The sequence below is a fragment of the Prionailurus bengalensis genome, chromosome B1 (assembly GCF_016509475.1).
Source record: "Prionailurus bengalensis isolate Pbe53 chromosome B1, Fcat_Pben_1.1_paternal_pri, whole genome shotgun sequence".
Taxonomy (NCBI): domain Eukaryota; kingdom Metazoa; phylum Chordata; class Mammalia; order Carnivora; family Felidae; genus Prionailurus; species Prionailurus bengalensis.
Window position 1 is genome coordinate 53,775,002 of NC_057344.1, and position 13,709 is coordinate 53,788,710.

The 13,709-nt window shown below is 38.5% G+C and overlaps 1 pseudogene; it reads right to left on the reverse strand.

Moving 5' to 3' along the window:
- Positions 1–293: 293 nt before the first annotated feature.
- LOC122468731 overlaps positions 294–13,709 on the reverse strand; it is a 37,042-nt pseudogene continuing 23,626 nt past the window's right edge.

The following is a 13,709-nucleotide window of genomic DNA, read 5'->3' on the forward strand; positions in this document are numbered from 1 at the left end:
CAGGTCCAGTAGTACACAAATATCATAATGTACTCACAGCAGTGGTATACTGTTACCTTGGGCATATAAGGCTGTAAAGTAATCATGGGAGTAACATCACCTTCACTGTCATAGGTCATGCCCATAATCAGTGGAAACAGATTACACAAGGGAATGTACACATGGAGGAAAGAATTACAGAGAGCCACCCTATGGTCTGTACCCCATAGTCTGTACTCTCGTCTTCCAGTAATTCATGTCCCTACTACATACAATATATATTCATTGCCTCCCAAGGTTCTCAAGGGTGTCATTCATTCATCAAGCCCAACATCCAAAATCTCATCATCTAAATAAGGTTCTGATGCAGATGGGGTTCCTGGTTGTAATGTGTTAAATGGAGTTCTAGGGTACATTTCTTCTTCATGTATGCACCTGCAAAACTAAAGACACAACATCAACACCTAGAACACCAATAGAAAATAGTGAGACTAACATAAGAACTATTGATAACTATAAGCTAAAATAATTTTTCTTCTTCCCGTCTTAGTCCTTTGATGAGACCCCATGTAATAGATTAACAAGAAGGGGGGAAAAAGTTTTATTATATGTATACCTCATGCATACATGAGAGGTACCCAGGAAAATTGACTAACTCCCTGAAATGTCCAACCAACCACCTTGAATATCATCTTCAGCTAAAGACAAAAGAAAAATGTTGAGGGAAGGGGAGGCAATTCAAAGGAAAGTGATTAGAGAAAATGTTTGGTAAATAAAAGTTGCTGAGAGTTATTATCTGGGTTCAGGTTCCCTTTTTTAAATGTAAATTGCCCACGTAAATATAGCTACTCTTTATAAAAGGGTAACTTCTACTCTGCTTTCAGAGTTTCTCCTGTGTCTGCAGTTTATCAAAATAATCAACTCAAACTAAAGCATATGTCAAAGAGCATTATTTGGGGGGTGGAATACACTTCAGCAGTCTTAGGCAGAAAGGAGGGCTAGTGGGGGGGGGGTGCAAAGGGGTCACTGGTACAGCGGATCTGAAATGCAGGTGGACAAATGTTTGGCATTTCTTGGTTAGTTTTCAGGATGTGAGCATAACCCTCCATGTCATTCAGGTCCACTCTTTGGATCCCTCCTTTTTTATGGAAGGTAGCACACTTCTGAAGCTGAATAATTTTATCAGTCTGCTTCCTGCCAGTAGAATTTTGGAGATCTGACAACTGTCTTTTATTGTACACTTTCAGTTCAATGAGGAATTTTTTTGTTGTTTGTTTTTTTGTTGTTGTTGTTTTTAGAAATAAACTTCTCAAAACTTTGTAGGTCTCCTTTTGATTTCAATGCAGGTTAACTCCATTTGACAAAATTCACCTCTACAGATTTTTCCAAGTTAATCCTTTATCTGTCTTGGCTTCCTGCTGTGATAGATAAGGGTCAATGCCCTTAAGCCTCCTGGAGGCCCTGTGGTTTGATTAAGATGATCAATGAGGCACACCCTTAATCTCTTCAAAAGGCCCTTTGTGTGAACCAGTGCTCTAACTTTGTGGGTTTTTTTTTTTTTTTTTTTTTTCTGAAGCTTTAGCAAAAGTTTATACAGCCTGCATCCTTGGCTTTTCTCCCTAAGCCAAGATTTCAGAAGTGATGTCTGAACTTTTGCATCTTTTGCCCTCTTAATATGGTGAGAGTTTTCAAATTCATCAAGTTCTGATTCCTTTTTGTTTAACAATTTCATCCTCAATTTCTCTCTCTCTCCTGCATAAGCGGAGATGTCACTTTCATTACTTTGCTTGGAAATCTGTTTAGCTAAACAAACAAGTTCCTCACTTACAGTTCTGCTTTCTTCTGACATCAGAACACAGTTCTGCTAAGCTTTCTGCCACCATATACATCAAGAGGTGGGAATCCTGGAAAGCCACCCTACGTCTGCTACAACCCCCAAGCTCTTTCCAGTTAGCTATAACCACATTTTATTTTCTCTCAATCATATCCTACTACACACAACACTTTTGTCTAGAAAATTCATATTTAAGAAGTACAAGGAAATTTTTATAAAACTTAGTGAAACCCATTACATCACCAAAAAGGTCACACATGGGCCATTGTAGGGGAACTCAGCAAACAGTAGACTGCTACTAAAAGAGTACACCAATCAGGCCAGACCTGAGTTATTGATAGGGGAAAGAGAGAAGTATCATACCCAGAAATGGTCAAGGCATATTCCTAAACTTTCAAAATAAGTCTACCAACCTCCATCATTTTCATCCTGATCATTGCCCAAGAAACACCCCAGAGGACATAATGCCTTTCTGGAGATAGCTGCATTCATTGAGAATTTGCCTTTCTAAGGTATGTGGATGAGGAAAAGGTACAGGATGTTGAGTTAGAAAATATTTTGAGTCAATTTTTGAAAAGGTTATTCCAGTGTTCAGTAACACCAGATTCTTTGGATAGCAGTTCACTAAAAACCTTATCTGTGAGCCCATTGTTGATTCTAGTTGGTATTATCAGAAAACAGGCCCTTATCATGAATATTTATATGGGTGAACAAAGGAGTTTGAACAGCAACTACAGTTTGTTTCTAAAGTTCACAATCCCAAAGAAGGATGTCTTTAATCTGCCAGTTTGCAATGTTTAAAATGTTATACCAAATAGACTATTTGCAACAGTTTAAGATTTAGAAAAAAATATGTTGTAAAAAATTTACTAAAGAGTGTATTGGCCAGAGATGTGAGAAGAGCCTTTATTTCTACCACTGAGTGGAATGACCACCAGTGTTTTTGTTTCTGCATAGTTAGGGCTGAGGTTGAATAGTCTAGTAACCCAGCGGATACCATTAGTGATCCAGGATTAGGCATTTAGGGAAATCTCTGCGAATTGTGGGTCCCATTGAGCTAGCAATTTCCTTTAGGCTGCAGAATGGGATATTATGTTTTCCCCAAAGGAACAGCTGCCACTTTTTAAATGTAAAACAGATTCCAATGAAAAAAGACTGGCTATATTGTAGAACATGCCATTTCTATTTAACAAGTAAGGCTTGTTACGTCCTTCCTACCTTTTTGATCAAGTTGTAGTTGAACCACCCTAAAATGAAAATATCAGATGGGAGATTCACAATGACTCCATAAATCAGGTATGTAGTTGAACATTTGCAAGTGGGGGAGGGACAGAGAGGGAGAAAGAATCCTAAGCAGGCTCTACACAGCACAGAGAACCAGAGTCCAATGCAGGGCTTGATCCCATGACTGTGAGATCATGACCTGAGCTGAAATCAATAGCTGGACACTTAACCAACTGAGCCACTCACATGCCCCGGTATTCAGTTTTGATAAAAGGCCAGTAGCAAACTAATAGCTGCTTGTCAAAGGGTCTGTGCCTGATAGTCATGTCAGGGATGTGATGAATCCAAAACCACATGTAGGAATTCTAGGACTGTCATAACAAAGTACCACAAACTAGGTGGCCTAGAACAACAGAAACTTATTGCCTCACAGCTCTAGAGGCTAGAAGTCTGAAGTCAAGATGTAGGCAGCGCTCTAGTACCCCTGAAGTCTCTAAAGAAAGTTCCTTCCATGCCTCTCCCTTCCTTCTGGTGGTTGTCAGGAGGACTTGGCATTCCTCGGTTTTCTGCTAGGTCACTCCAGTCTCAGCCTCCACCATTATAGGGCCTTCTTCCCTGTGTGTCTTGGGTCTTCATGTGGTCTCCTCTCTATGCATCTGTGCCCAAATGTACTTCTTCGAAGGACACCAGCCATTGGACTAAGACCACCTTAATTCTCTATGATCTCTTCTTAACTCGATTATACCTATGAAGACCCTATTTCCAAACAAGGTAACATTCACAAGTACTGGTAGTTAGAACTTCAACATATCTTTCTGGAGGATATGATTCAATCCACAACAGGTTCCAATTATCAAAATTGTTAGGTACTATAATTCAAAAAGTTTGGTTGGATTGCTGCTGGAAGCCGAGCTATCTCAGCCTGAGTGGTAGGGCCTGGGCTGTGGACGGATTGGTGACTGCAAGGCAGACCACCGACAGTGAAGCTTCTTGTACTCCCGCTTTTAGGTAATTTGGCCTTAAAACTACCTGGGGTATTGTCTGTTGGGGAATTGCCCTTGACAGGCCCCCTGGGAAAAGAACCATTAGGAAGAAAATAAGGTTCTGCAAGAAATTGTGCGGCCTTACGTTTAGCCCTTGCCATTCCCCATGGAGACTCCTCTACTTGCAGGAAGGATAGCCTCATGCGTTTGCCAGCAAAGGCGGCCAACGAAGGAGAGACATAAGGATCTGAAAGCCCCACTCCGGTAACTAAGGAGTGTATCTATGGACACAGGTCACTCTGACCCCTAGGCCCACTTGGCCCCCCGGAGGCATTCCAGATGATGATTGAACCTAGTCGGTTAAAGTACAGAATGGTTCATTGGTTCCTAGATGCATTGTCTGTCTGAGAATGTATAAGGTGTGGGTTTCTTCTGAGAATGTATAAGGCCTCTTGGCCCCCTTCCTGGCACCTCGGACCCAGGCGAACACTTTTGTTCTTCAAAACCATGAATGGTTCAAGGAAGCAACTAAGAGGTCATGTCCCTGTAACTGTTCCACTTGAGGTGTTGAGAGATAAATGACCTTTCGTGAAAACAGCAAAGCAAATACTTTATAAATTATAGATAAACATAGATACATAATAAAAACAACAAAAGAAATTAATCAATAAGCAAAGGGCAGGAGGGAACGTTATGAGAAAACAATCATGTTATTCCTTATTGGGTGATTATACAAAGGAACAATTTTAGAATTGGGTAATGTTAGAAAAACATAGATGACGTATGTTACAAGGAAATCACTAGCATATATAATGCCACGTTTACTGCAATAAATCGGCCAGTTCAACACACTGCTGTTGTCTGTGTCCATTTTTATTTTAGTTTTAGTTTTTTATTTTAGTTTGTTATTTTGTAGTTTTTTATTTTAGTTTTGTTTTATCTTCACTGACGCCATTGTTCCTTCGGGAACCCCTGGTTGCTGGAGCTGGTCTCCGGCAGATTGCAGTACCCCAAAAGTAGAAGGCTGACTCCTATATCCCAACTCCTGGGAGCAGCCTGCTGCCACTACTGGGATGAGAAGTGAAGCATATAATAAATATATCACTTCCTGCTATATGTTAGATGTAGGCGCAACCAAACTAGTACATTGAATTGGTCCAAAGGGCCTACCTACAAGGTCACATTAGCATCTCTCACCTACTATAAACCTTAGCCAAACTGCATTAGCTGTATTTGGGCACCTCTCTCACCATGGAAGTGAGTAGGTTATCTCTTTGGGTGCCTGATCCAATACAGTGATAAAGTTTTGAAACCCTCCCTATTCCAAAGCTCAAAGTGTATGTGGCCTTTGGTCCTTCTTGGGATCAGAAAGATCTTGGCTTTACCACTAGTCATCTTTATCCTTAAAGCAGATGAAACTGGAATAGAAAAGAAGTCCTGTGAGTGAAGAGGGAAAGAGTGGCTCCTCATTAGTGACCAAGGCACATTTGTTGTCAATTTCTGTTGTCAGTCACTCATGGCTCAACCAAATAAATTTTAATGGCTTTCAGTACACGTAAAGCTCCAAATTGCAGAGCAAGGTAGACATTGCCAACATTATTTCAGCTTAGAAACTCTTTGGCTCAGTAGCCACAATTAGATTCCCTATCAGATGCGGCTGTGGAGATGTCCACTCCATCTTCCTGATAATATGTCTTCCTCTGCTTGCCCAGATAAGATTGAGAATGATCAAGGCACCATTTATACAGGCTGTTTCAAACATATTTCTCACTCCCCAGGCTCTAAACTTTCATTAACAAGCCGGGCAACTGCTACCATTATTCCCGCCAGCCTCCACCCCCGGCCCTCCCCTTCAACACTTGGGTGACAACACTCACTAGGTAGTCTTCTCATATCACTGATATTAGAACGCAGGGCCTTTGCCCTCCCTCTTCCAAAAATCCGTGTCTCTGTCAGCATCCCATCTTCATAGCCAAAACCATCAAGAACTGTGAAGAGTTTGAGATTTTACCCTAGCTTGCCAGCTAACCTGTGAAGGGGACCAGAATATGCAACCCTAAAATATGCCACTTTCACATAAGGCTTATTTTGAGCTGAAGGCAATTGAAGAACAGACACAGGAAAAGCTCTAAAAACAGAGCATATTTTTTTTTTTGTAAAGGAAATTTACATTTATAAAGTAAATTTAAATTTGTAAATGAGTCTTCTCCTGTACCAGAAAGAGGAGAACAAGTCTTATCATGGGGACACTTAATTATCTGAGATGACTAGATTCCTATTAGCCCAGACTCTGCACAACAAACCTTAGTGAACAACCCTTGTTTACCATATGTTCCTAGTCACCTTTCATAATTTACTCCCTTCCCAAGAGACTTCAACCCTCTTTTCCTTTTTCCTAGCTTCTTCCCCACACTTTGTCACCCTTTGGGATGGTGTATAAGTCACCAAATCAGGCTGCCTCCTTGAGTTATATTTCTTTGTGAACTCCGGTGTGCACATAAATTATTAAATCTGTTTTTTTCTCTTATTAATCTGTCTTTTATCATTTTGATCCAAGAGCCCCAGCCATTGAACATAATGGGCAGGTAGCTAAAGAGGTAAGTGTTTTGTTTTGCTTTGCTTTCTTTTTTTCTTTTCTTTTCTTTTCTTTTTTCTTTTCTTTTCGTTTCTTTTCTTTTCTTTTCTTTTCTTTCTTTTCTTTTCTTTTTTTTCTTTTTGTTTCTTTTCTTTTCTTTTCCCTCTGCTACACCTACTTACCACAACTTCATGAATGCTTTCAGGAAACACAAGACTCTGAAGTCAGAGACAAAAGACAATTTATTAGTTACACCAATAGGAGCAGCAAGAGTATCAGTGTGTTTATTTTTGCCAGTTCCCAAGCCTCAGACCCTAAAAGGCAATACAAATAAAACCAGACATCTGAACACACAGTAGGTTACTTTACATTAGAGAATCTCTGAGCTTATGGAACTAGAATTTTTGGTAATATGCAGTAATTATACGTATCTTCTGCTTCAGAGAAAATATTTTTTTATTTACATTCTTTTAATGTATATTTTTGAGAGAGAGAGAGAAAGAGAGAGAGAAAGAGAGAGCACGAGCAGGGCAGGGGCAGAGAGAGAGGGAGACACAGAATCCAAAGCAGGCTCCAGGCTCTGAGCTGTCAGTACAGAACCTGACACAGGGCTCAAACTCACTAACCGTGAGATCGTGACCTGAGCCGAAGTCAGATGCTTAACCAACTGAGCCACCCAGGCGCCCCTATTATTATTTCAGTACTAAAGAGTAAGTATGTGGAACCTATGGCCCTATGCTCCACAGGTGGACATAGGCTATAAACCTATGTAAGCTTCCAAGGCTGTAAGCAAGCCTGCCATTTTCTCCAGAAGGGGAAACTATTTCTATTTTCCAGGGTTGTTTACTGTGCAACCATCCTTGAAAATATAGCCTTAAACAAAATGTAGTCAATGCCTCTACCCACAAGACTCACAGATTTGCAAGAGAAACATGAGTAACTGTCTCCTAGTACATTTTTACTCACATTTTATTGACAAGAACTGGTTCCCAGGCCTCATGGTTGAGAGTAGACCTGGGAATAATAGTGTCTGGCTGAATAGTTTCCTCCTAGTTGTAACCTATGGATTAAAACCATGAATTCTCTTTAACAGGCAGCCTTTGCTCCTTAAATCTTATAGTCAAATTATGGATTGCAAAATTTTATATAAAAGAAAATAAAAATCAATAAAATACAGTAAGCAGATTTGGGCTTTTAAGTCATTTTTCCAATGTGAAGAAATTTTCTCAAGGAACTTGGCAGGTGAAATGGTACATTCAACTCCTAACCAATTAGCTTTCAGATTTTAAGTTTGAAAACTTGTTTGCAAAATCATGACAATCAATATTCCTACCTTTATATTCCCATTTTATTATTAATATTTCATGATGTCATGTCATAAATAGATAATATTGAGATACTATTATTTATCTTAAAACCATATGATGATAAACATAAATAACTTACTACATATTGTTGCAATTCCAGTGTTTATTATTTAAAATAGATTAAAATTGATACATGAAGTCATGTGAACTACCAATCATACTCTAGAACATTAGCTTTTGCTATTTTTTTCTATTTTTGGTGATGGACTCAAATTAATCCTGAGAGCCCCTTAAAACCAATTAAGTATGTCTGAATGGTTAGCAGGGCTAGCAAAACACCTACCTGAAATTAAAACTCATTAGCACCAGTTACAGACTGACCAATAAGTTATAGGCTGTCATCAACATTGAATATAATTGTAAAACAAAAAGGGAAATTAAACCTTATATGACCCTAAAATACACTCAGAGGTAAGGGAATATACCATGTCCAAAGCAACAAGAAATGAGGCCATCTTTCTCACCCCACCATTCAGAGGTGGGTAAGATTTAATTAACATTCCATACACAGAAGTCAGTGTGACGTAGGTAAGAATATTGCCTTTGGAGTCAGATAGGCATGGGGCTGAGTCAGATCTGCTCTCTACTGTCTGACCATAAACAAGTTACATAGCCTCTCTCTTAAAAAAAGCAAAATTTAACTGAGTAAATTTCAAAGATCTTATTTACTTTATTCAATGATACATACACGAATCATGCAGCATGCAGTCTAGCTGAGAAAGAAGCTCCAAGGATCTGTACAAAATGAAAACCTTTTATAGGCAGAAGGGAGCAGGAGCAAGGAAGTTAGACTAGGCAAAAAAAGTGGGCTGCTTATTACAAGGTTACTTTTCCTTGGAGGACAGGACGGCAGGTGTCTACCAGGCAGATTATCTAACTAGCGCTGATCAGGCAACTCTTGATTGACTGATTTAAGATTCCATTACAACCAAAACTGCAATTAGGTAGCAGTTTGTGATGTGGAACAGAGCCTAAGCAACTCCATTTTGGGATCTGTTGTCTTGCTTTTAACTTCTCTAAGTGGCAGTTGCCTCTTCTATATTATGGAAATAATATAGGTGACTCCCTTGTGGGTTCTTGACAGAATTACATACAGTATGTGAAATTTTAACTCAGTGCCTGGAACATTGTACACACATAGTTAATGACTGCCCTTATTTTTATAGCTTATCCAGTATATGTTAAGATTATGATGCTTCCCACCATGATGTAAATGTCCTAATTTTATAATAGCTAATTTTATACGTTAGACATATTTCATATGTATTTGAAATAAGCCTTAAAAAGTATAGATTTCTTAGTTTTTAAAAACATCTTGGAGAAAAAATTTAGTCAGTCATACAGGGCAGTGTGGATTAGACTCCCGGAATTCAAAGGCAACTCTAATCTAGGCATCCCACATGAAGATTCATGCAAACAAACAAAAAACACTGGGAGAACATGAGAACATACTATTCATACTATGTAAGTTAGCTTAGACTGCTGTAACAAAATACCATAGACTAGGTAACCTAAACAACAGACACTTATTTCTCACAATTCTAAAGGCTGGGAGGTCCAAGATCAAGGTTCTGGCATATTCAGTTCCTGTTGAGCGCCCTTTTCCTGGCTTGTAAGATGGCCACCTTCTTGCCGTATCTTTACGTGTCCGAAACAGAGCTCTGGTCTCTGTCTTCTTATAAGGGCACTAATCCTGCATGGGAGCCCGTACTCTTGTCTTCATCTAAGCCTAATTGCCTCCTAGAAACCCCACCTCCAAAACCACCACACTGTGGGTTAGGACTTCAGCATATGAATTTTGGTTGAGGCATAGGGGATATAAACATCCAGTCCAAACATACACTCTTGTAACTTATGGTTTCTATTTTACTAATTGTCATGGATATTTTTTCTTGTTGATAAATGTTCTCTGAAAATATGAAAAAAAATTCTGGAAAAAAGACTTGGTCAGGGAGTAGGGTAAATACCTGGAAGTATATAGTCAAGTTTGTTGTAGAGGGAGGCATGGGTTGGAGCTCCATTTTAAGTGGTTTGAGGCAATTTTTTTTTTAATTTTTTTAATGTTTATTTATTTTTGAGACAGAAAGAGACAGAGCATGAACAGGGGAGGGTCAGAGAGAGAGGGAGACACAGAATCCGAAACAGGCTCCAGGCTCTGAGCGGTCAGCACAGAGTCCTATGCGAGGCTCGAACTCACGGACTGCGAGGTCATGACCTGGCCGAAGTTCCGCTCAACCGACTGAGCCACCCAGGCGCCCCGGTTTGAGGCAATTTAAATGATTTGAAGTTTATGATCAAGTTGCTTTCACAAGAAACAGCACTGGGAGCTAAGATCAAGGGGTTCAGGTAAAAAATTTATCAAATAGGCAGAAAACCTACTGAGTAGCTTAGGTACAGCACATTTTTAGGCTAAATTTATCTCAAACACAGGTTATGGGAAGGGTAGACTTTTACCAGCAATGGTCCATTAAGGGATAAGAGACCCTGGCTAGCTGCCATGAAGTGTCCTGACTAGTTTGGGGTTTGGATATGTTGAAATCTCCACTTGAGGCAAATCGTCTCCAGTAGATGGTACTCTTAACTGTGAAAATTTGGTTTTCCCAACATCCAACTCCAGGAGCAAGGCACACAGATTATGTTTTCCAGTTTGTGTTTCATATTTCTCTTCAGATCCATCACTTTCTTTTGATTGAAAACAAAACAAAACAAAAAAACCATAATACTTCTTTCAGTTTGTTAAGGAAGCAGCTGTTACTGTAAATGACAATACATCACAATCCTCAGACTACAACAGCTCTGAAATATTATATGATCATTTATTTACATTTATACTGTGACTATACCTATTGTCCTAAAAGATGTACTAATACACATAAATAGTCATTTACTTATTTCTTTTCATATTTATACTGCTTTGTCCTCACATTCATAATATTATGCTACTATATTTTCTCTAGAATTTGATATCATTCATATATTAATATCATACTAAAGGCTTTGAGGAAAAAAGTTTAAAGATTTATATTTATATAAATATATAGATATATATATTTATATAATGTGAGTATACCTGAGAGGAAAGAAAATAAATATTTAAGTATTTATTACATATATGATTTATGAGATCTGTTTGAATAAGAAATATTACTTTATAGGTCCTGGTTTATAGATTTGTAAATTTCTTATTTTCTGGATCTAGAAAAACCTATTCTTGCAGACAGTTTTACAAGAATAAGAAACACATAATATCATAAATTCAATAACAACTGCAATATGCACCTGTATTATTACCCAGAGCAACACTGGGAGAGAGAAAGTGGCTGAAAAATAAAGGGCCTTGTCTTTGGCTTTGACCCTCAAATCTCATCTTTAATTTGAGAAATGCCCTATAACTCCTTCTAAATTGAATTCCTCTTGGATAGGTGTCAAGGTTTAACAATAACTTTTATTTTTAATGTTCATTTATAAAGATAAAATATAATCTGATTTGAAATTGGTTTAAGGGTTTGCCAGCCTCTAAGTGTTCTAAGAAGATACACAATTTTAACACAACCTAGATGCAGGGTAGAGAACTTGGATGAAACATATGGTTCAATATGGTGGGATCCTAAGCCTTAAAGGTAATGCATGAACTTCAAAGAATGTTGAAGTCATTATCTATAGCGAGAAATGGTAGATCATACTAACTACATTAAAGTCATTTGAGATGGAATATCTTCTGCATGCTACAAATTATAGTCATACACATGAAAACTCCTTGTATCATTACCCACCACAGGTATTTAAGCAAAGTAAGAAAAAACCCAAAAGGCAAGAGTAATGACCAATATGAACCTACTCTGCATTTATTTTTGAGTCTGTGACCAAGCTGAAACTCCTTTCTCACAAGTATGGAAAACTGGTATATAGAACATGAGTAACCACCAACAGTCCATTGTTTAGAACAAAAGACAACAAGAGCAATGCCAAGGCTGAGTTTGTATTATTATACTGCTTTATGCTGCAGAAAAGTTAAGACAATCAAGTGTTTGTATATTCTTTTCACTGGGGGAAAATTATGTAGCATGATTGGGATGTGAACATTTGGAAAGGTGGGTGACTAAGATTTTCCACAAGTTTTTTCCTACATTGACTACTGGAGAACTTGGCTTTGAACTCAAAGTGCAGAGTAAACAATTAACTATTCTAAATATTTATATTCTTTTTTTCCAAATTTATATGAGGAGACACAGAGAAAAGAAAACAAGTACTTGCTTCAGATTACTGTGTTTTCTTGTATACAGACAGTCCTTAGATCTAGGTGGTGGTTTTGTTTTGTTTTTTTTTTTTTTTTTTTTTTTTTTTTTTTTTGTCTCCTAATTTCTTTCCTAAAGGAGCAGATAAGATTAGTTACTTGCAAAAGGAAACCTTCATTTCTTAGGCTTCTTTAGTCTAACAATAAGAGAAGATAAAAAGTCCACAAAGTAAAATTTCTCTGGCACTGCTTGTTCCTATTTATTCTTCAGGAAATCCGTTCTCCCTCAATTTCTTCTTAGATAATTTTCAGAGGTTCCTGGAAGTGTCAATGCCCCAAGAAGTTAGTTGTCTCCATGACTACTACATGGTTTTTAGCATTTTCCCTTTCTTCTTTTGCTCCCTGAATATCCCAGTTATTGCTACCCCTAAAATGTCAGCTATGCTATCAGTACCCACTAGAGACACAACTCCATCTGCTGTTGCCAGATTCAAACATCTGCCCTGGGGGCTGACCTTGGTGCTCAGGTCTACACCAATTATTACTGACTGCTGATGTTGAGGACCCCACTGACTAGGCCAGGGATGCTGCCAAGTTTGCCATCGTGTCTCCATCAATCAGCACAAATGTCGTCTCTGGCTTGTGTTCTCAAGTTTTTAAGATCTCACATTATAGAAAAACAACTATTTCCCTTTTCTCTGTCTCTCTGGCTGTCTGTCTCTCTCTCATCATCTCTCACTTTCTGTATTTTTCACTGTCTTTTGTTTTTGAAAAAAAATTTAATCCTTTTGTTCTAGACAATACTTAAATATTAGGAAAGCTAAAATTTTAAAACTCAAAATACGTTGGCTAAGTTTTCTATACATTACCTTTACAGAATGGTTCTGATTTTATTTTTCTAAGAGCCGTTGCCCCGGAGGAAGGAAAGGCAGCCTAGAATAGTCTCTGGGGTTTGTACTGTCTTCTCAGGCCAGGTGTCAAGTAGCAGAGCAAAGAATAGAAGTGAAGAAGCAAGTGTCCCTTCCCCTCCCCTCTTGATTCCTCCTCGGCCTTTTTTTGAAACATTTCTGAATAACACATGAAAAATTAGATTTGAATATAAAAAGCTAGATGACTACACCAATTCAGAACTGTGTTTCATTAGAGGAACCCGGGCACAGACAGGACATGAATTGCCCCTTATCTACAAAGACACTGTGACAGAAGTCAAAGTTGCACATAAAAGTCATTTGCAATCATTTGCAGTCTCTGAGCAAAGGCATAGCTAAGCATCAACTCTGTAAATTGAGGGGATTTGACCAGATGGTCTGTCACATGGCCTCTAGTTGAGAAGTCTAGCTTTTTAAAAAACGTATGTATTTATGTAATTGTTTTTAATGTTTATTTATTTTTGAGAGAGAGAGAGAGAGAGAGAGAGAGAGAGAGAGCTGGGAAGGAGCAAAGAGAGAGAGGGAGACACAGAATCTGAAACAGGCTCCAGGCTCACAGAGCCTGATGCAGGGCTTGGGACTGG